A 22,592-nucleotide genomic window follows, 5' to 3' on the forward strand; every position below is an offset into this window, starting at 1 on the left:
GTATTTTTCCGGTGCTTGATACTTATCCACTCGATCTTTGAGAAACTCGTTTCTATATCTATACAGTCTCTCGTTGCTATCTATGATATTTAGCAGATACCATATACCAGATACTAAATATTAGATATTGGATATATGGATACTAGATACCATGTTTACTTGCTTGAATGTTATTATTTACACATCTTACTGAGCATGCTGACTTCATGTAGCATACCTGATTTCTGTTTATATATATATGATGACAGTTGTATTTTATGCATCATGTCATTGCATGCATGCCGACGACCATGTCTCCCTTGTGGTTAAGAGTGTCGCTGGCCAGGGCCGCACGCTCGACCACTCATGGGTAGTGGTAGTTGGAGAGTGCTGCTTGTCTTGTCACACTCCCACTCGCTCACTCATGGGTAGTGATAGCTGGAGTTGCGGGCAGCAGAGACCCCTGTCGTAGACGTAGCTAGTTAGCTACTATACAATTGTCCCTTCGGCAACTCGAGAGTAGTGGTAGCTGAAGTGGTGTATAGTCTGTCACTGACCCGACCTCTCGACCATACAGGGGTCATGGTGCATAGTGGTTGGCGGGAGTGACCATCCGTGCATACACTGTTGTTATTATACCTGCTGATGTTGTTGCTTACTTATGCTGCAATTTCTTATTTATGCTGCTATTGCTTACTTATGCTGATATGCTCACATAGGTTGAGATATATACTTGAGGTATGAGTTTAGACACTGGTTTGCTTATTAGTAATATGTATATACCTCACATGTTACCCATGTAGTTATGAGCAGTACTGTAGCAGGTCTTTGCTACACCTGACCTTCTATTACTAGCCTAGGATATGATTTTAGGTATGAACCTTATTATGATATCACTGTTGTATCTACTATTTTCCCTACGAAACTGTTTACCTTTATATCTCTAGTTCTTTACTATACTCATGCACTATCTATCTATTACACAATGAGTCTTAGTTACCACCTCATAAATTGGTTTATTTCGCCAGGTAGCAGGTAAAGGATTTATGGAGTCGCTTGGAGGTCCTGTTCACCAGTCCCACGTCACATTCGAGGATGATCTTCTGGTTTCAATTTCTTACACTATTGTGTTTTGGATTTGTGATCTTGTCATGGTAATAGTTTGATGTGGACTTGGAGTTTTATCTTGTAGTATCTTGTATTTGGTTAGGTGATGTTATGTCAAGCCGAGTCGGCTCGCAGTCAGTTGTTTTGTTCGTTTCGTGTTTGTTATTTTTTGATTTCTGCTGTGTTAGTTTTTAGTACAACCGAGTGGGTTGTTTAATTTATATGTATAACTGCGTGGTTGTATTTTATTTTGTTCCATCCTTGTGGGCTGAATATATAACTGCGTGGTTGTGTATATATTTCAGCCGTATGTGGCTAATGTATTTTGTAGGTATTTATGCCTCATATTGTCACTGATACAGGGGAGATGCTGCCGAAATTTTATCGGTAGGGACTCCTTTGGGGGGCATGATATCAGAGCCTCATGTTTATGAATCCTATTTTCTATATTTTGAATTTTCATGATTTAGTTTCTCGATGTGACTTTTCGAGTTTTGGGACCAGGCAGTGGCAGGAATCTCCAAGCTATAGAGGTATGTTGTATACTGTTATCATACACTTCCATTGTTACTTGACTAGTTGTTTATACCATGTATTACTTGTAACGACCCCGCCCTTTGGCCTCTTGGGTGGCCCTTTGGCCTCTTGGGCGGCCCTTTGGCCTCTTGGGCGGCCCTTGTGGCGGCCCTTATGTCGTCGGCCCATTTGACGACCTCTCATGTCGTCGACCGATGACCTTTGGCCGTGCCGTTACTCACTAGGACTTTCCACCCCTGGCCAGTGGATTTTTGCCTCCCCCAGGCTTAAGTACCAGAGTTTATGAATCCTGGCAACCAAGTGAGATGATCTCACTTGGTTGCCAGGATTCATAAACTCTAGTACTTAAGCTTGGAGGTCTAGAGTTCGAATCTCGGGGGCAAAATCCACCGCCAGAGGTGGAAAGTCCTAGTGAGTAACGACACCAAAGGTCAACGACATGAGAGGTCGCCAAATGGACCGACGATATAAGGGCCGCCAGAGACGGCCGGGTCGTTACAATAAAAAGGCACCTTTTTATTGTAACGACCCGACCCTCTTAGCCCATTTGGCAGCCCATTTGGCGACCTCTCATGTCGTCGACCGTCGGCCCTTATGTCGTCGGCCCATTTGGGGACCTCTAATGTCGTCGACCGACGACCCTTGGCCGTGTCGTTACTCACTAGGACTTTCCACCCCTGGTAGTGGATTTTTGCCTTCCCCAGGATTTGAACTCTAGACCTCCAGGCTAAGTAGTAGAGTTTATGAATCCTGGTAACTAAATGAGTGTCATCTCACTTGGTTACCAGGATTCATAAACTCTAATACTTAAGCCTGGAGGTTTAGAGTTCGAATCCTGCGGGAGGCAAAAATCCACTGACCAGGGGTGGAAAGTCCTAGTGAGTAACGGCACGGCCAAGGGTCGTCGGTCGACGACATTAAAGGTCGCCAAATGGACCGACGACATAAGGGCCGACGGTCGACGACATGAGAGGTCGCCAAATGGGCTGCCAAATGGGCCAAGAGGGTCGGGTCGTTACAATAAAAGGCGCATTTTTATTGTAACGACCTGGCACCTCGATCCCATTGGACGCCCCAAGGCGGCCTCTCGGTCGACGACATGAGTGGTAGGGACTCCTTTGGGGGGCATGACAATTTATTGGTATAAGAGCCTCATGTTTATGAATCCTATTTTCTATATTTTGAATTTTCATGATTTAGTTTCTCGATGTGACTTTTCGAGTTTTGGGACCAGGCAGTGGCAGGAATCTCCAAGCTATAGAGGTATGTTGTTGTAACACCCCTAGAAAGCCTAGATAAGAAAGTAAGGGTAATGAGAGTACGAATGTAGTGAAAAGAAGGTGTAGATATTCTAAGTTAAATATTAAGATGGGAAGGATTTAGATGATTAAAACTTTATGAAAGAAAATAAAGTTGAGAATATAAATCATCTATGCATGATTTATAATGTATGGAATTAATGTAGACAAAAGGAAGAAATATGAGATAATATATTCATGTGTGAAATATTTATGCATAATGCATAATATGGTAATATATGAATTATTATGTACAAAAGAAAATAAAATGTTAGAAGAGAGATTGAACTTTGGATCTCTTGTAAGGAACATTTATAGGATATCAAAGGGGATAGGAGAATTATTGATAAGGAGAGAAAGGACTAAGTAGTTAAGAATAAGAAAGGATTCTTTTTAATTAAAAGGAAAAGGAAGTAAAAAAAAAAAGAAGTAAAAATATACATAACCAAGTTTTGATCCTTGGTTCTCTTGTGGATGCATGCATGTGTTAACCAAGTGTGATAGGAGAGGATATTGTAAGAGGAGAGATAGGAATTTTAATTAAAGGAAAGAAAAGAGAGAAATTAAAGGAAAGAAAAGAGAGAACTCAAGAAGCATTTCTCTAGAATATTCTTATCATTAAAGAGGAGAAATAAATAAGGAGGATGAATCAAGTCAAGTTTTCCTCCCCTCATTTTAGTATAAATAGGCATGGAGGGGTGACTTCAACTTCATCCTCAACTCATTCTCCTCCTCTCCTCCATTGGTGCCGAGAACTCACTCTCTCCCTCTTTTCTTCTTCTTGTTGCCGAGCAACACAAGAGGAAGAAACCTCTTCTTCCTCCTCACTCTCTCCCTCTTTTCTTTCTTGTTGTTGCCGAGCAACACAAGAGGAAGAAGTCTCTTCTTCCTCCCCCTCTCCACCAAAAGACCTAGCTTCCTCCATTGGTGCCGAGCAAAGCAAGCAAGAAGAAGAAAGGTCCACAAGCAAGTTCTCGAACCTAGGAAACTTAAGCAAAGAAGGTAAGCTTCCCCTCACCTGTGGTACAAGGCTTTTATGTGATTTTCGGATTTATAAGGATTGGAAAACCTAGGAAAGAATTTAAGAAAATTCGGCTAAAGAAAAGGTATTCAAATCTAGGATGATTTAAACAAGACCTCATTTCATGATAAGATTTTCTATGCTATGTAGAAGGATTCTTTTCCATGATTTTATACTGATATGATGTATGATCAGAGGAGTATCTAACCCTAGGATTCAACCAAAAATATTTTAAAGAGGTTAGGAAGATTATTGTCTAACCAAACTAGTGCAAGGTTCCTTCTATGAAATGCTAAGGACCTTTCTATGGTTTTCTTGCTTGGAAATTAATTGGAACCAAAAGAAAACTCACTTGTATGCTTCGGACCAGAAAGGTTAAGGGTTAGAAAGACCTTCAAAAATTTAAATAAACATGCTCCTATGATAGGATATAAAGTTTCTTAAAGGGTGTTCACATTGCTAGAAACTCATGAACTCTTTTTAGGGTTTTTCGGCTATGATAAAAGGGATAGCTTAGATTAGCCTAAACAAAAATATTAATATACTCAAGACCTCTGTGATATTATGATATGAAAGTTGATTAATGCTCTCATGTTTAATTGGAATGTAGAAAATTAGTTACATGATACAAGACATGTAAGATCACAAGAGTCCTAGCTGGTTTATGATCCAATTTTGTGTATGATGTTCTTAGTAACTTTTGTCATGATATTTACTTAGGCTTTCCATGCTTTAGGCCACTTAAGAAACCTAGCTTAAGGACTGGTAGGTTTCGGCCATGAAGGAAAATAAAAGAAAAAGGGAAAGAAACCTAGGAAATGCTATACATAATGAGAAGAAATGAAATTATGTTATGTAATATGCTATGATATGTTATAGCATAGGAAATGCTATACATAATGAGAAGAAATGAAATTATGTTATGTAATATGCCATGATATGTTATAGCATAGGAAATGCTATACATAATGAGAAGAAATAAAATTATGTTACTTAATATGCCATGATATGTCATAGCATAGGAAATGCTATACATAATGAGAAGAAATGAAATTATGTTACGTAACATGCCATGATATGTTATAGCATAGGAAATGCTATACATAATGAGAAGAAATGAAATTATGTTACGTAATATGCCATGATATGTTATAGCATAGGAAATACTATACATAATGAGAAGAAATGAAATTATGTTACGTAATATGCCATGATATGTTATAGCATAGGAAAATGCTATACATAATGAGAAGAAATGAAATTATGTTACGTAATGATATGTTATAGCATAGGAAATGCTATACATAATGAAAAGAAATGAAAAAAAGAAATGCATGAAAGATTGTTAGGGACATGATATGATAGTTATGCATGATAAGTTATTTTTGTATGGTTTGTACCAATGGTGGGTTCCGTAAACGCCCCGGGGTCGATGGAGTAAGACTCGGGCCTCGTCAGTAATGGGCCTCTGAGTGCCCTAGGTCGATGGAGTAAGACTCGGGCCTAGTATGTATGCATGGTAGGGTTCAAGACTTGCTACCTTGGACCTATCTATGAAGCGCGCGCATTATGTATGTGGTACAAACCGAGATCCCCTCTAATGATGATATTAATTTCAAGTACTTATAAGTATAAGTTTTCAAATTCATGATGCATTGCCTACATATGTGCTTGAATTATCTGATGATTAGATATAATGTCATGTGATATTATGATATGAATATGAATATGATACCCTTGTATGTCATATGCTTATGATACCTCGCATGATATTAATATGCAATGATATGAATTCGGTTTTAGTGAGTAGGAAAGGAACTTACTGAGCCATGAGTGCTCATAGCTTACTTTCCTTGTACCGCAGATATGGGGGACGGATATTCGGAACGACGGAGCAGCAGGAGGAGCAGATAGTGATGTGTGTGGTGGTGGCTCGGCAAGAACGATTCGGACAAATTAATATTTTTAATTATATGATCAATATATGCACATTCGAACTAATCAGAATATGTGATATCATGCTTATTTAAGAAAAAGGAATGATTTAAAATTTTTCACTGTTATAGTATAACTAAAGCATGTACGTAAGTAGTATAAGATCGTAGCGCCGCCTTTGGGTAAGAAGGGTGCGCGTTACAGTTGTATACTATTATCATACACTTCCGTTGTTACTTGACTAGTTGTTTATACCATGTATTACTTGTGTTAGGTCAGTCATTAGTTAGATCTATCAAACACTACTAGAGATTAGGGATTACAGTCACATGGGATTTCTTTTACCATACCACCCGTATTATTAGTCTTTGTTATTACTAGCTTGGTAGTGTATAATATCTGCTAAATATCATGTTGCTTTGGTTAGTAGAGAATCAATTTACCCTTAAGGACTTGGGTAGTAGAGGATCGATTTAACCTAGTTGGTTCAGTTAGTAGAGGACCAATTTACTTTTGTTGCTTTGGTTAGTAGAGGACCGATTTACCTTTGTTGACTTGATCAGTGGAAGACGGATCCATTCTTATCAGTGTAGTTAGTAGAGTACTGAGTTACTTCTATTAGTTCGGTCAGTAGGAGACTGACTTACACTATTTCATGAAGATTCTAACCTTTGGGTTATTTGTGTCAGGTTAGATAATCTAGAAGACACGTATAAGTATATGATTTTTATAGACTTAGGATGGACTGAATTAGTTGCATACCATTGTTGGTTTGACTAGTCTGTAGAGGATCGATGTGCCTTATTCCATGGGGACTTTGACCATGGACTGTATGTACCTGGAAGGATGACCTAGAGGGTACATTTGGATAGATGCCCCTATTGATGTGGAAAAGTGTAGAGCTAGCTACTTAACACTTTATGATATATTTGTTATATAGGTGTATGAATTGGTGAGTGTATTCAGGTACATGACTTGTACTGGTATGACAAATATGATGTTAGATGCGAATCCTCTACGTGACCAGGCACCACGTAAAGGAAGATTCAGAATACGATTTTTGAGAAGAAAACATCTCGGTGATTATTTTGAGGTGTTTTGAAAGAGTACTTCTCTACCTTCTTGGGAGGCATGATGGTTTATAAGACGATAATCAGTTGACTCATCTAGCACTGTTCCATAGGAGATCCTGACTCATGGACCGATCGAATATGGTTAGATATCCTCGATGATACCTAGAGATGTATGACTCGTAATTAGGTGGAGAACATGGTGTTAGTTGATTAACACCTATGAAGTTTCACCGTTACTGAGTGAAAGTTTCAGATGATGATCTTCAAGGAGTAAAGCGATGATCGACAGTTATGTTGGTTAGTTATTTGTTGTTAGAACTCCTCTACCCTTGTGGGCATTGTTCGTCACTAGAGGTTATTGAACCTCAGGTGGAGCAAATGTAGTATGATGTGTTGTAAGACAATGATTAGTCGACTCAGCTAACATTATCTCCATAAGTAGCTCAAGACCATGACCACACAATCTTTTACTAAAGGTCTTGAAGTTTATATGTTAGATCAGGAGGTTCAATATTTTATCGACATTTGTTGGAAGACATTTTACCGGTATGATTATGGGATTTATCGAGATATTCTCTAATGAGTATACTCTCGATCAGGAAGTTGAGTGCCCCTTTAGACTTTGCAATGTTATTTCCTTTATGGTGGATACTTGAGTATCTGAAGGATGGAATTTGACATACTCTTTGGACATTTTTGGATAAGAGTAGTAAAGTTTTTATACTCACTTCTTTTGGGTGGATCGTATCTCTACCATTTGGGGAGGTTGTCGATTATCAATCAGGAAGTCAAGGGATATTCCTTGGACTTCAGTAGTCATACACCATTGATAGGATGATGATATATTTCTACATCATGATAGTATATCATGATGAGAATTGGTCACTAGAAAATTTTTTAGTTTTGATTGATGTTGAGGATGGTTTGAGAGTGATGGATATTGTGATATCAGATGTTGTGATAGGTTCTTTTATGATATTCTATTAGAGGATATTAGATTTGGTAGTCTATTATTTGGTGCTTGATGTTGATACTGATATGAAGAGTAGAATGTCTCAATATTTATGGAATTGGTGATTTTAGTTGATGATGATATTACAGACTTGTTGCTAGTGATCTTACTTTTGAATATGTTTGTTGTACAGATGCTATGAGTCCTTGATATTGTCATTTAGGCTTATATTGCCCTAGAAATTTTCATGGACTCGATGAATTTTGTATTCCTAGGGTATTTGGATCAGTTGATATTGTCTTCAGTGACAATATTATGATCTATTCCCGATCCCAGGGAGATCATGTACACCATCTTCGTATAATTATAGAGATGTTTCGACGGGAATATCTATATGTGAAGTTCAGTAGTACGTATTGTGATTGTCTTCTGTGAGATTTCTGGGACACATGGTCACTAGTAGGGGTATATCGTAGATAGAGGTTGTTACCAGTTGGAAGTAGTTGTAGTCTATATAGGAGGCTCACAACTTCCTTGTTCTGGTTGGATATTACCGGAGTTTGATTGAGGGTTTCTCCAGTGTTATGTCGTTGACTTGACTATCTAGGAAGGATGTGGAATTTTCCTGGACATATGCTTTTGAGACCAGTTTTAGGTGTTGAAATGAAAACCAATAACGACACCTGACTTAGTCTTACCTTCCAGTGTAGACGGATTTGTACTCTACACAGAGGTATCATTCTAGGGATTAGGTGTAGTTCTGAAGTTGCACGGTTGAGGAGTTTCATATGCTTCTCGACGACTGAAAGATCATGAGAAGTATTATCTGACTCATGATTTGGGGTTAATAGCTACCATTTTCACACCGAATTTGTAGAGACATCATATATACGAGATTCATTATTTTCATGGGAGATTATGTGTGTTCCTGAATCGTTTCCTGTCCGGGAGGAGTTGCTACAGGAAGCACATCAATTGAGATTTACGATATATTCAGATCGTATTCAATTGTATAGAGACTTGGAGCGTTTCTATTTGTGGAACGACATAAAGAAAGACATCATGGATTTTCTAACTTGATGTCTAGTATGTTATGTTGGGTTTGTCGGGCCGCGAAAACCGCTTTTTCGTATCGCGGAAACCCCGAGTCACCCAAAGCCATGGATCTCGTGCAAAGATTCGTAAACAAAATTATCGAAAAACCTTTTCTTGTACGAGTTTGTAAAAACTTTAGATCTACACTAAAGTTAAGATCATTACCCTTGTAGTGAAACCCTTCGCGTTCCCGCTTGTCCAAGATGTCGCCGGATCTCTAGTTGTCAAAGTAGACAACCTCTATATGTATCCACACGGACACAAGTAGAAGGAGATGACCAAAACACAAGGTGTGCTAGCACCAATGGAGTGTTCGGCCAAGGAATGGGAGAAGGAGAAGAGAGAGCACCCAAGGGAGAAGAAGAGTGAATGAATCAATGAGAGGAAAATCAAAAACACCTTAGCCATCAAGTGGCCGGCCACTCTAGGAGGTGTAAAACCCCCACATTAATTCCAATTAATGTGGAGACCATTAAGAGTTGTAACCCCCATGAGGTGGCACTCTAGGATGATGTGGATCAACACTATTGGTCCACATCTTGCCACCTCACTAAATGACATGGCAACAAGTGTAACCTCCTCATTTAATGTGGGCCGGCCACATTAAATGCTATGGAGGCTTGTAACCTCCATGAGGTGGCACACATTGATGATGTGGAGCAATCCTATTGGTCCACATCTTGCCAACTCACTAGTGATGTGGCAAAAAGTCAAGTCAAACATGACTTTTTCTCTTCCTCTCAAATCAAGTCAAACTTGATCAAATCTCTCTCATGGTTGATCTAATCCAACCATATGATTCAAGCCAACTTAATATAATGAATCTAATTCATTAAATTAAGTTGATTTAATGAGTCATAATCTAAATTAGACTCATTAAATACATGAATCAACTTGAGTCCAACTCAATTAGCCCAATTTGGATTACTCTTAATCCAATATGATTCATCAAATGAATCTAATTCTCTTGGTTCATCATATGAACCAAATCTCCATCTAATTGTCCTTAGTGTGTGACCCTATATGTTCTTGTAATGTTGGCAATGCCCTAAACCCATTTAGGAGCATAAGTAATGAGCGGTATCTAGCAACACATCATTACTACCCAAGTTACAAGAATGTCGAGATCCGACATCACCTTGTGACTACCAATTGTGACTCCTCACAAAATATGTGACAAATGTCCTTCTATCCTAGACATCTAGATTGATCAATGTGAGGCATAGACCGTGTCATCCTCTAATCAATCTAAATCTTGAACTCCAAGTAGACTCACTCGATCAAATGAGCTCAACATCTCATGTTGACTCATTTGGGCATGGCCATGCACTTCGTGGTCTAACTCTATCAAGAATATTGATGTCGCTCCCGTCATATGGGAGGGATAGATCCCATCTACATCACTCACATCCCTCTGCATAATTTATTACATACCCAGTAATCGCCTTTATAATCCACCCTGTTACGGGTGACGTTTGACGAAACCTATAACACCCCTAGAAAGCCTAGATAAGAAAGTAAGAATAATGAGAGTTTGAAGGTAGTGAAAAGAAGGTGTAAATATTCTAAGTTGAATATTAAGATGGGAAGGATTTAGATGATTAAAACTTTATGAAAGAAAATAAAGTTGAGAATATAAATCATCTATATTTATAATACATGGAATTAATGTAAACAAAAGGAAGGAATATGAGATAATATATATGTGTATGAAATATTTATGCATAATGCATAATATGGTGATATATGAATTATTATGTACAAAAGAATATCAATAATATGTTAGAAGAGAAATAGGATTGAACCTTGGACCTCTTGTAAGGAACATGTATAGGATATCAAAGGGGATAGGAGAATTATTGATAAGGAGAGAAAGGACTAAGTAGTTAAGAATAAGAAAGGATTCTTTTTAGTTAAAAGGAAAAGGAAGTAAAAAGAAGTAAAAATATACATAACCAAGTTTTGATCCTTGGTTCTCTTGTGGATGCATGCATATGTTAACCAAGTGTGATAGGAGAGGATATTGTAAGAGGAGAGATAGGAATTTTAATTAAAGGAAAGAAAAGAGAGAACTCAAGAAGCATTTCTCTAGAATATTCTTATCATTAAAGAGGAGAAATAAATAAGGAGGCTGAATCAAGTCAAGTTTTCCTCCCCTCATTTTAGTATAAATAGGCATGGAGGGGTGGCTTCATCCTCAACTCACTCTCCTCCTCTTCTCCTAGAGGTGCCGAGACACTCCCTCTTTTCTTTCTTTCTTTTTGTTGCCGAGCAACACAAGAGGAAGAAGCCTCCTCTTCTTCCTCCTCCTCTCCACCAAAAGACCTAGCCACTTCTTATGTATTTTCAGATTTTTTTTATGAGGATTTTTAAAGCTAGAAACAAATTTAAGAAAATTCGGATTCAAAAGGGTTTTTTTTCAATCTAGGAATACTTGTATAAGTCCTCTCTTCATGATGATTTTTCTATGTCTTGTAAGAAAGTTTTTCCCTATGTTTTTATACACATATGATGCATGATCAGAGGAGTATTTAGCCCTAGAAATTCAACCAAAAATATTGTAAAGAGGTTAGGAAAAATTATTGTCTAACCAAACTAGTGCAAGGTTCCCTCTTAATTGGAACCAAAAGAAAACTCACTTGTATGCTTCGGACCAGAAAGGTTAAGGGTTAGAAAGACCTTCAAAAAAAAAATTTAAATAAACATGCTCCTATGATAGGATATAAAGTTTCTTAAAGGGTGTTCACCTTGCTAGAAACTCATGAACTTTTTTAGGTTTTTTTTTCGGCCATGATAAAAGGGATAGCTTAGATTAGCCTAAACAAAAATATTAATATGCTCAAGACCTCTGTGATATTATGATATGAAAGTTGATTAATGCTCTCAGGTTTAATTAGAATGTAGAAAATTAGTTACATGATATAAGACATGTAAGATCGCAAGAGTCCTAGCTTGTTTATGATCCAATTTTGTGTATGATGTTCTTAGTAACTTTTGCCATGATATTTACTTAGGCTTTCCATGCTTTAGGCCACTTAAGAAACCTAGCTTAAGGACTGGTAGGTTTCGGCCATGAAGGAAAATAAAAGAAAAAGGTAAAGAAACCTAGGAAATGCTATACATAATGAGAAAAAAATGAAATTATGTTACGTAACATGCCATGATATGTTATAGCATAGGAAATGCTATACATAATGAGAAGAAATGAAATTATGTTACGTAACATGCCATGATATGTTATAGCATAGGAAATGCTATACATAATGAGAAGAAATGAAATTATGTTATGTAATATGCCATGATATGTTATAGCATAGGAAATGCTATACATAATGAGAAGAAATGAAATTATGTTACGTAACATGCCATGATATGTTATAGCATAGGAAATGCTATACATAATGAGAAGAAATGAAATTATGTTACGTAACATGCCATGATATGTTATAGCATAGGAAATGCTATACATAATGAGAAGAAATGAAATTATATTATGTAATATGCCATGATATGTTATAGCATAGGAAATGCTATACATAATGAAAATAAATGAAAAAGGGAATGCATGAAAGATTGTTAGGGACATGATATGATAGTTATGCATGATAAGTTATTTTTGTATGGTTTGTACCAAGGGTGGGCTCCGTAAACGCCCCGGGGTCGATGGAGTAAGACTCGGGCCTCGTCAGTAATGGGCCTCTGAGTGCCCTAGGTCGATGGAGTAAGACTCGGGCCTCGTCAGTAATGGGCCTCTGAATGCCCTAGGTCGATGGAGTAAGACTCGGGCCTAGTATGTATGCATGGTAGGGTTCAAGACTTGCTACCTTGGACCTACCTATGAAGCGCGCGCATTATGTATGTGGTACAAACCGGGATCCCCTCTAATGATGATATTAATTTCAAGTACTTATAAGTATAAGTTTTCAAATTCATGATGCATTGCCTACATATGTGCTTGAATTATCTGATGATTAGATATAATGTCATGTGATATTATGATATGAATATGAATATGATACCCTTGTATGTCGTATGCTTATGATACCTCGCATGATATTGATATGCAATGATATGAATTCGGTTTTAGTGAGTAGGAAAGGAACTTACTGAGCCATGAGTGCTCATAGCTTACTTTCCTTGTACCGCAGATATGGGGGACGGATATTCAGAACGACGGAGCAGCAGGAGGAGCAGATAGTGATGTGTGTGGTGGTGGCTCGGCAAGAACGATTCGGACAAATTAATATTTTTAATTATATGATCAATATATACACATTCGAACTAATCAGAATATGTGATATCATGCTTATTTAAGAAAAAGGAATGATTTAAAATTTTCCGCTGTTATAGTATAACTAAAGCATGTACGTAAGTAGTATAAGATCGTAGCGCCGCCCTTGGGTAAGAAGGGTGGGCGTTACAAAACCAAAGTACATAACTCCTTATGTAGGGATCCATGGTGACTTCAGGTCAAAGGACTAATAGTCATACTAATAGCTACATGAGAAAGTATATGACACTCATATAACGATCCATGATACTTTCGCATGGCGGGTCATTCAGTATACATTCTCTAATGCATACCCATGTGTCAGCTTGATATCTCTATATCCATGACTTGTGAGATCAAGTCATCGAGCTGACCTACATGCTAGTCTTATTGTATTAACATTGTCCCTGAATGTTAATACTCGACTAGGAATGATTTAGAGTAGTGTTCCCTATATCATCTCACTATCGATTCAACCAATTGATTGATATAGGTAAGAACCTTTCTACTCTAGGACGTTACTATACTTATATTATCTGGCACTAATACAAATAAGCATAATAACCAAAAACCAAATGCCTTAATATATATATAAGAATATGATATACATGAGTCCATACAATCATCAAATGATTGGCTCTAGGGCTCTAACTAACATGTTAACCAGTGGAGGCTGAACATCGGATACTAGTAGGATAGTTTCAGTTGATTCAAATACTGGAATGAAAATGGGAGTTTGTTATAATGGACTTTATTGTGGGATCACCTAGGACTTGTATAGGATATGTTACGATATTGGGTAATCGTCGATTGATTGACTCATTTGCTTCCATTCTATCGATCCATAGGACAAATTCTTTGAATCGATTAGTAGAGTTATACAGTAGAGAGATTACCTGACTGGATGGTATATCTCTTAGTATTGTATCAGATGGAGATATGTTATTCACATCATGGTACTGCAGATTTTATAGCGGACTCTAGATAGGGAGTCTCGCTTTAGTACAACTTTCTACCCTCAGACTAAAGGATAGTTTAAGAGCACTATATAGATGTAGGAGGATTTGTTGATGGTGTGTATTATGCACTTCGGAGGTAGTGGAGGGAATCATTTATGACTAGTAGAATTTATCCACAGTTGACTAGACAGCAGTGTGAGAGTAGCAAAAACAGGGTGAGCTCATAACCCACAAAGTCATCTCTTACGGTTGAAGATTGCTTATGATACTTGGATGGGGTCGTATATGAGTAGGTTGCTTAGTTGTTACCTTGGAGGAGGATCTCTGAGTTGAGCAGAAAATTTAAGGACCAAATTTTTATTAGTGGGGGAGAATGTAAAATCCGACAATGTAATAATCAGTGTTATTAGGGTAATAACCTTGTAGAATTTTTTTAGAGATTTTTAGAAATTTTTATAGATTTAATCGAAGCCTATATGACAAGTTCAAGGGGATGAATCGGTTAAGCCTACATAAAGTCGATATGGAATACCCTTAAGTGGGAGTTGATTAGATTTTATTAAGCCCAATAAACCTAAGTATTAAATACAACCCTAGGATTAGTCGAATCATTTCTCCCTCCCATCTCCGCCGACCTCCCTCCTTCTCGAGCCTCGCGATTCCCCTCACTAAATCGCCGGCTCTGTCCTCAGCACGGGATCGCGCCGACATTGCTCATCCCGGCATCGGCCGCGCCTTCTTCCCTCTCTTCCATCGATCTCTTTTCAGCGCTGACCCCTCCACCTTCCTCTCGCTTGCCCCGATCGCGAGCTCTTCTTGCGCTGATTTCTTTTCTGCTTCCACGCAAGCACGACAGAAGCCGATCCTCCACCAAATCACCGATCCACACCGTCACCCTCTTCCTTCTCTCTCTGTGTGGTCTCTGCCCAACACTCCGACATCGCCCAGTGCTGCGTTGCCCGATGGACACCGGCTGAGCTGTGCCCTAACTTCCACCCGTCTCCTTGATTGCGATGCTATTGCCGCACACTTCTCGTACTTGATCATCGATTCTCGCTACCACCTCAGATTTGATCGCTGACGCACCTCAACAGCATGTCCTCGGCCAGTCATGACCCATCTGCTATTAGAGGGTTCTTTCTTCCTCGTAACCGCATCTGGATTTCTTCACCAAGTAGTGTTAGATCAGATTAAGGTAAGATCTGTTCAGTACCTAGTTAATAGAGGATTTGTTCCATGGCTGTATTGGATTGGTTAATTAGATTAAGGACAGTGTTGAGTATATTTGTTCTTATGTGGTGATTGGTTAACAGGTAGGCTAGTTACTAATCTCATGATTGGTTTTGGTCAGCTAATGGATCCATTTTTTTACAATATTCGGATTGCATCATTGGAGAGTTGTGGAACCGAATTTGGGGGTAAGATCCAGTGAATATTGGTTTACTGCAGTGAAGAATTTGGTTTGGTTGCATGGGATTAATTCTAGTTCTAGACATAGTAATTGTTATCAATGGATGATGGATTGATTAGTGTAGAACTGATTTAACTCTAGTTTAAGTGGTGAATCATATTAGTAAGACCTAAACATTTATTCAAAGATAAGTGAAGATCATGATCTAATTGATTTAGAGGATTGGACTTAGCTATTTGATTTATATGAAGATAGCTAAATTTTATATGTTGATGTAGGGCTCTGACTATAGCAAGCATTGCGACGTGTGATTAATTGACATGATCTATGTATAAAGGCGGGTACTTCTTGCTCTATCTCTTTAGTACATTGATCTTAGTGCAAGATCTATATTTTCGGATAGTTCCTGTATTTATCTTGACTCCACTCGTATTTTTCCTGTGCTTGATACGTATCCACTCGATCTTTGAGAAACTCATTTCTATATCTATACAGTCTCTTGTTGCTATCTATGATATTTAGCAGATACCATATACCAGATACTAGATATTAGATATTGGATATATGGATACTAGATGCCATGCTTACTTACTTGAATGTTGTTATTTACACACCTTACTGAGCATGCTGGCTTCATGTACCATACTTGCTTTCTGTTTATATATATATATATATATATATATGATGACTGTTGTATTTTATACATCATGTCATTGCATGCATGTCGGTGACCATGTCTCCCTTGTGGTTGAGAGGGTCGTTAGCCAGGGCCACACGCTCGGCCACTCATGGGTAGTCGTAGTTGGAGAGTGTCGCTTGTCCTGTCATGTCCCCACTCGCTCACTCATGGGTAGTGATAGTTAGAGTTATGGGCAGCAGAGACCCCCGTCGCAGACGTAGCTAGTTAGGTACTATGCAACTATCCCCTCGGCCACTCGAGAGTAGTGGTAGCTCGAGTGGTGTACAATTTGTCATTGACCCGACCTCTCGACCATACACGGGTCATGGTGCAGAGGGGTGAGCTGGAGTGACCATCCGTGCATACACTGTTATTATTATACCTGCTGATGGTGTTGCTTACTTATGCTGCTATTGCTTATTTATGCTACTATTGCTTACTTATGCTGATATGCTCAAATAGGTTGAGATATATACCTGAGGTATGGGTTTAGACACTGGTTTGCTTATTGGTAATATGTATATACCACACATGTTACCCATGTAGTTTTGAGCAGTACTATTGCAGGTCTTTGCTACACCTGACCTTCTATTACTAGCCTAGGATATGGTTTCAGGTATGGATACTTATTATGATATCACTGTTGTATCTGCTATTTTTACTACGAGACTGTATACCTTTGTATCTCTAGTTCTTTACTATACTCATGCACTATCTGTATATTACCCGCTGAGTCTTAGTACTCATCACCCCATAAATTGGTTTATTTCGCCAGGTAGTAGGTAAAGGATTTATGGAGTCGCTTGGAGGTCCTGTTCACCAGTCCCACGTCACATTCGAGGACGATCTTCTAGTTTCAGGTTCTTACGCTATTTTGTTTTGGATTTGTGATCTTAGCATGGTAATAGTTTGATGTGGACTTGGAGTTTTGTCTTGTGGTATCTTGTATTTGGTTTGGTGATGTTGTGTCAAGCCGAGCCGACTTGCACTTAGTTTTTTTGTTCGTTTCATATTCGTTATTTTGTGATTTCCGCTGTGTTGGTTTTTAGTACAGCCGAGTGGGTTGTTTAATGTATATGTATAACTGCGTGGTTGTGTTTTATTTTGTTCCAGTCGTGTGGGCTGAATATATAACTGCGTGGTTGTGTATATATTCTAGCCGTATGTGGCTAATATATTTTGTATGTATTTATGCCTCAGATTGTCACTGATACAGGGGAGGTGCTGCCAAAATTTTGTCGGTTGGGACTCCTCTGGGGGCGTGACAACAAAGTTGTTCACTACTTGTATATCATCTCCTGTTAAACATGTATTGGTTGGTCATTCAAGCTAGTCATATATATATTGAGAATATATTCTGTTAGCATGTCTCGGCCAGTTGTTCAAGCCGGTCATATATATATATATATATATATATTGAGAATACCTTCTGTCAAGCATGTCTCGGTCAGTCATTCAAGCCGGTCATATATATATTGAGAATATCTTTTATTAAGCATATCTTGGTCGATCATTCAAACTGGTCATATATATATTGAGAATACCATCTGTCAAGTATGTCTCGACCAATCATTCAAGCCGGTCATATATATCTTGAGAATATCTTCTGTTAAGCATGTCTTGGCCGGTTGTTCAAGCCGGTCATATATATATTGAGAATACATTCTGTTAAGCATGTTTTGGTCCAAAATGTACTAAATGCTTTATATGGTTAAATGCTCTAAAGCTCGGTTGGACTTTGTCCAGTCGAACGCATATAAGCACATGGGTGCTCGCTCGACCCTCGCTCGGCCGGTAATATACTATAAGCTCTATAAGGCTAAGTACCTTTACGCTCAGTCGGGCTTTGTTCAGTTGAGCACATATACACACATTGGTGCTCGCTCGACCTTCGCTCAGCTAGTGATATACTATAAGATCTATAAGGCTAAGTACCTTTACGTTCGATCGGACTTTGTCCAGCCGAGCACATATAAACACACTGGAGCTCGTTCGACCCTCGCTTAGCCAATAATATACTATAAGCTCTATAAGGCTAAGTTCCTTTAAGCTCGATCAGGCTTTGTTTGGCCGAGCGCATATACGCATATTGGCGCTCACTCGGCCTTTGCTCGATCGATAATATACTATAAGCTCTATAAGGATAAGTGCCTTTAAACTCGATCGGGCTTTGTCTGGCCAAGTGCATATATGCATATTGGTGCGCGCTCGTAATTCACTCGGTCGGTAATATACTATAAGCTTTATAAGGCTAAGTGCCATTAAGCTCGGTCGAGTTTTCTCGGGCCGAGTGCATACATGCACATTTGTGCTTGCTCGGCCTTCGCTCGACCGGTAATATACTATAAGCTCTATAAGGCTAAGTGCCTTTAAGCTAGGTCGAGCTTTGTTTGGCCGAGCGCATATACCCACATTGGTGCTCGCTTGGCCTTTGCTCGACCGGTAATATACTATAAGCTCTATAAGGATAAGTGTCTTTACACTGGTCAGGCTTTTCCTTGTCGAGCGTATGTAAGCACATTGATGCTCGCTCAGCCTTCACTCGACCAGTAATATACTAAAAGCTATATAAGGCTAAGTGCCGTTACACTCGATTGAGCTTAGCCTGGCCTAGCGCCTATGGAAAACCTTCTATTTGGTCAGCCATTATCCTCTTAATCATACATCCACTCAGCTATTGTTACGATTCCGTAAGTGCATGGATTCGTCATCAGTAATAAAGATTATCGATCCCATGAGTACTGGTTATAAGCACTGGCAATGGCACACTTAGGATTAGCTAAACTACCGATGGTTGTAAGTTATCTAAAGAAAAACGGTTTGGAAACATAAACGAGAACTAGCAAAGAAGAAGTAATAGACTTGGTTTATGAAGAGTCCTAGGAGTTCAGTTTCATTGTATTGGTATTGATGTATCACGTTCTATCCTTTACTCATTGTCCATCAACATGCTTTCACCGGAAGCTGAAGTATCTATTCTTAGGTACCATATAAAAAAGATCCCTATGAAATCCTATTACAGTTAACCCCTATCACTAGGGCACCTCGGTAGATCACAAGAACACTACTCTAATTGTCATCACTAAGGATAAAGATAAGGAGCTTAGTTTGGTCTCTTACTTGTGGAGGCGTTGTCTCTCTTTTCAAGGAAGTACCCTAGATGTCCATGAACGGGTTACCCCTGTCACTAGGGCCCCTCGGGTGTACGATCTATGATATTCTCTCTACGAGATAGACAATTCCTAGACAATCAATTAACACGATATAGAGATCGAGTAGTCGAAACAAAGCAAGTGAAATCATCCAATGAAATAGAGGCAAAAGTATGAGTCTTACATCAAACCAATCCTCAACTACTCCCTCATCCTAGAACAAAGAATCTACTCTATAGACGCTGGAGAAAAACCCGAAGACATAATGTTAAGCATACAATTCTCAAACAAGAAGAGAGAAAGAGAAAAGATGCTTATCCAACAACGACATGTGATCTTCGAATCCAATCCTTTGCTTCTGGAGTTGATGTGGTGATGAAGGATCGCTGGGCGGAGGTACTGGACGGCGTAGAATGACACCAAGTCGATTCTCTCCCTGACGACTCGCTTCCCGGCTCCCCCCCCCTTTGAGGAAAAGGGTTAAACCCCTTTTATAGGCTAGGGCGCGGCGGCACGACCATGTAAGGATGGCATGATCGTGCCCTTTCTTGTCTCTGGCTGCGCTGCACGACCGTGCCAATTGGCACGACCGTGTGAACTTGAGGCTAGACTCTGGGGACACGGCCATGCAGGATTGCACGACCGTGTACTACTTGGCTGCGGTCATGGGGGGCACGACCGTGTAAGTACGCACGGCCATGCTCTGATCTGCCTCTGGGTTGGCCGCATGGTCGTGCAAGGTTGCACGGCCATGCACTTTCCTTCTCCTGTTTGGCCACACAACCGTGCGAGGTTGCATGACCATGTTCTCTGGCTTGTTTCGGTGCGTCGACAATCGCTGAGTTTGCTCCGAATATTGTCCCTGTCAACACAAAACCAAACAAAGATAAGATATTCGAACAAAAGAATATATACAATAAGTACATGATAAAAGAGGTGATCATGCAAAGAATATATACGTATAAAGAAAGTGAACGTGTGTTAAAACATGCATAAACGATCATAATATTTACGCACATCACACCCCCAGACTTGAATCTTTACTTGTCCTCAAGCAAAACGCTGCAAACTATGTTCATGAGCGCCTGGTAGTGTTTCATAATCCCTAGTGTATTCGCCTAACTCTATCAACTAGTTTCATTGATAAGCACGATTGTGGAGTAACCTAAGTATGACCTACTCATAAGTACTTTGTGTTAGTTAGAGCCCTAGTACCAATCATATGATGATTGTTGTATGGACTCATAGTATCATATTCCTACGTATATAAAGGCATTTGTTTTGGTTATTATACTTACTTGTATTGGTACCAAATAACTAAGTATAATAGCGTCCTCGAGTAGAAGACTCTTATCTATATCAATCGATTGGTTGAATCGATAGTGAGATGATATAGGGAACACTACTCTTAATCATTCCTAGTCAAGTATTAACATTCAGGGACAATGTTAATGCGATGAGACTAGCATGTAGGTCAACTAGATGACTTGATCTCATAAGTCATGGATATAGAGATATCAAGTTGACACATGGGTATGCATTGGAGAATGTATACTGAATGACCCGCCATGAGAAAGTATCATGGATCATTATATGAGTGTCATATACTTTCTCATGTGGCTATTAGTATGACTACTAGTCCTTAGACCTGAAGTCACCATGGATCCCTACATAAGGAGTTATGTACTTTGGTTTCGTCAAACGTCACCCGTAACTGGTAGGACTATAAAGGTGATTACTGGGTATGTAACAAATTATATAGAGGGATGTGAGTGATGTAGATGGGATCTTTCCCTCCTATATGACGGGAGTGACATCATTATTCTTGATAGAGTGAGACCACTAAGTGCATGCCCATGCCCAAATGAGTCAATATGAGTTATTGAGCTCATTTGATTAGAGTGAGTCTACTTGGAGTTCAAGATTTAAATTGATTAGAGGATGACACAGTCTATGCCTCACATTGATTAATCTAGATGTCAAGGATAGAAGGACATTGTCATATATTGTGAAGAGTCACAATTAGTAGTCACAAGGTGATGTTGGATCTCAACATTCTTGTAACTTGGGTAGTAATGATGTGTTGCTAGATACCGCTCATTACTTATGCTTCTAAATGAGTTTAGGAGCATTGCCAATGTTACAAGAACCTATAGGGTCACACAAAAAGGGCAATTAGATGGAGATTCAGTTCATATGATGAACCAAGAGGATTAGGTTCATGTGATGAACCAAATTGGATTAAGAGTAATCCAAATTAGATTAATTGAGTAAGACTCGATTGAGTTAGACTTGAGTTAGACTCAAGTCAGGCTAGACTTGAGTTAGACTCAAGTGAGGCTTAATGATGATATTCATTGAATTTTGAATTCAGTGATAAATGGAATTCAATTTGAATTTAGATTCAAATTTCGAATGAGTTTCAAAATGGCCATTTAATGAAGAATGAATATTCATTAAATATTCATTAAGGCTCATTAATGAGGCTCATTAATGGTGTTAATGAGCATTAAGTATTTTCATTAGATGAAAATACTTAAGCCATTTTTTACTCTTATTTTATAATCGATCATTATTATTTCTCCTTGCTTCTTCTTCTCTCCCTCTCCTCCTCCTTGGCCGAAACCCTCAAAGAGTACTAGCACACTCTAAGATTTCTTCTCCACCTAATTGTTCGTGTGGATACACATAGAGGGGTGTTCACTTGACACCCTTGAGATCCGGCATCTTCTGGGACGAGCGGAATAAGCGAAGGGCTTCACATCAAAGGTATAAACTCCTAAACATGTAGATCTAAAATAGATCTAGGATTAGAAAACATGTACATGAAAATTTAATATTCGCACGAATTCGGTTGCATGGGATTTCGGGGTTTTCGCAACACAAAAAGTGATTTTTGCGGCCCGAAAGACCCAATAGTGGTATTAGAGCTACGTGCGAACATGTACTTGTTTTTATTTTAATTTTTATGAAAAATTATAAATCTGTAAGTTTCTGTAAATTTACAATTTTTTTTTTGTATTTTATGGGTATTTTTCTCATAGAAGCGAAGCAACAAGTGTTTCAACACTTGTAGGCTTCGACTACCGAGAAACACCTTCCGAAACGGCAAGGTCTCGCCTAA

The sequence above is a fragment of the Zingiber officinale genome, chromosome 7B, assembly GCF_018446385.1.
Source record: "Zingiber officinale cultivar Zhangliang chromosome 7B, Zo_v1.1, whole genome shotgun sequence".
NCBI lineage: Eukaryota > Viridiplantae > Streptophyta > Magnoliopsida > Zingiberales > Zingiberaceae > Zingiber > Zingiber officinale.